The sequence below is a fragment of the Malus sylvestris genome, chromosome 9, assembly GCF_916048215.2.
Source record: "Malus sylvestris chromosome 9, drMalSylv7.2, whole genome shotgun sequence".
NCBI lineage: Eukaryota > Viridiplantae > Streptophyta > Magnoliopsida > Rosales > Rosaceae > Malus > Malus sylvestris.
In genome coordinates, this window is record NC_062268.1 from 9,123,389 (window position 1) to 9,126,109 (window position 2,721).

A 2,721-nucleotide genomic window follows, 5' to 3' on the forward strand; every position below is an offset into this window, starting at 1 on the left:
CACTCTGTGTCTGTGGCTTGTCCCTCCCGTTCATTCCTCCTTATATACTTATTGGGGAAACACCTCCACTGTATGGTTTTACACATTACCTATGCGGCGCCGTATCCCACTTCGAAGTGGGCCCAATGCTATACTAGCCGTTGATTTTGATGACTTTTGCTTGATCTCCTTTGGTCTTCATTTTGTTTTGTAATTTGTGCACTCTACTACCCTCTTCTTTTGGTAAATTTAAGGCTAATTTATTTCTTATATATATATATAACGTTTGTAGATTATTTGCATGTATCATGTGTCCCATGAGAGAAAAAAATTGAGTGTATTTATTATTATCACTTATTTTACTTTTTTTTTATCATCGTAAAAGGAAAAATGACAACGTACAGTAGACATCTCATCTTTTAGAAATATCGTTGAGATCTAACGTTCTAACTCGAATGACCTTTTGTTTTCTTGGATCTACTTCATTTGGTGTTATATGAGGTCATGGCAGTGGTTGAGGGATGCGATGAGAGCATCTTCAAAAGAAATGTCAAAATGTTCAAATCATCAATAACAGAGCAGTAAAAAAAGGCGGCAACAATATTTTCCAATCAAAAAGTCAAATCTGATGTAATATGACATAATTATCAGCCATCACTCTTGTTGCCAAATTGGCAGCAACTTCAAATCTTTTTTAATTAATTATTAAATGCATTTTATTTTTTTATTTTATTTATTTTAAAACATTTATTATAATAATATCATGTAGTAAAATAATAACTTAATTTGACATATCATGTGGAAAGCAAAGTGCCACATAGACTGTCAAATTTAAAATTTATTTTTAACATTTGACATCTCTTTTAGAGATGCTTTAAGGCCTATGGGCATCGCATTTCTTATTTCGATACAATTTGAGAGTTCGTTCTCACATGATCTTCATGTAATATGAGATTTATCAATTCCATTGATTTTTCTAAGACCTAAGCTTTCAACAAAGTGTTTGAAGTCTGTTTATTACTTTGCAATTAGTCATGCTTTATTATTGTATATTTTGGATCTAGTTTGCAAATTCTTTCGGGGTTGAATTTTTCATTCACGAATCTCTGCGCTTTATTCAATGAATGGCATCTTGTATCTTTTCAATAGAAAATGTGGTAAGTCACTCGTGTAAACATTATTCACTAAGGGTGGGTAAAGAAATTGGGCGAAGGGTTTGATTTCATCAAATATATTGTAAAAACATAAAGAATTTGTCAATACTACACTGTTGCAAAGAAAAATACTTGTGGTTATTTTCACCATATGACAGTTGAGATGTTGATTTTTCTAAACATATGTATCATGTGTGTATTGTGCCGAATTCAAAAAATATATTAGAAAGGTGGTGCGAGCAAATGAGGGGTGGTAAATACAAATCCTTCTACTTCATATATAACCTTTTATAATTTTTTTTATCACACATGTAATGACAGACGAAAATTTTTTCTCTTATACAGTCGTGGTACCACATGAGGCGTTAGCGTACTTTTAGCCATAAGGTCAAACAGTACAGCAAAACAGAGCTTATGGTCATAAGAATGCCTACTTGAGAGTTTGAACTTTGATTGAAAATTCCAAACCTATGTTGGGAAAATAATAGTATTTTAAGTTTTTTTATTGTTCGAAACTTGTCTGTTAAGAGTAAGATTTAGTTCACTATGTATAGGAGTACTTATATTTATTTATAATAACAAGTCAGTCAAGATGTAACTCACAGTTTGTAGCCATGTCAACAACCTTGTTTATTTGTTTACGAGTAATAAAATAATGGTCAAGTTTATATTATGAGTACTTAGATGTTCAAACTCACTTTCCACTAAAAATTTCAAACTTTTTATATAAGATTTCTATAAGGGAAACTAGGAAACCCCAAATATTATTTGAAACAAGTTGCTGCAGAAGAAACAAACCACCCATGTATTTCTTAAACCAATATATTTGAAGAGAGAAATTTTCTACCAAAGCAATCTAATATAAATGTATTTAACTAATGAGTTTTGAAAAGAAAAAAGGTCTGCTAACAGAAATACAAGTCAAACATTTTGCCAAAAAATATTATAAAGTCAAACATTAACATAGCATTTGGCTACAATACAATCACTACCTAAATGGTCAGATGATGAATGTATTACATATATATATCCCCATAAATTATATATGACCGATTGATGATGATTGTAATAAGTATATAGTTTTTAATACAAAGATATACGTACATTAAGAATGGAGAAATAAATTAACATCAAACTCGTTATTCACAAAATTTGAATTTAAAACTTTAAACTTATAAGTGAAGAAGATAGTAGTACTAAGTGGCAAATATTTAAATATATGGTTGAACACTAAGAATCAAAACATAAGAATAATAGTTCGCAACTTTTCAAACCTAGTCGTTCATATGAGCACATATTTAGCAGCAGCCATATATCCATGTTATTGTTGTTGCGAGCTAAGCCTTTTTTAACATAGTTTTGCAGGCATCAACTACATGACGGCAATGCCGAGTCCTCCCAGTTAATCCTTTTTTTTATTATAATTTGACTTTTAATTAAGCAAAAGCTCTCTCTTACGTATTAAGTTAAAACAAAAACAATATTTTGGACTGCTAATAATAATTTCGTAAAATAAATAAGCTCTCTTATCAAATATATACCTAGTATTGAGCATGGCTGCTAAGTAAGCTGTGGATATGCAGGCTTG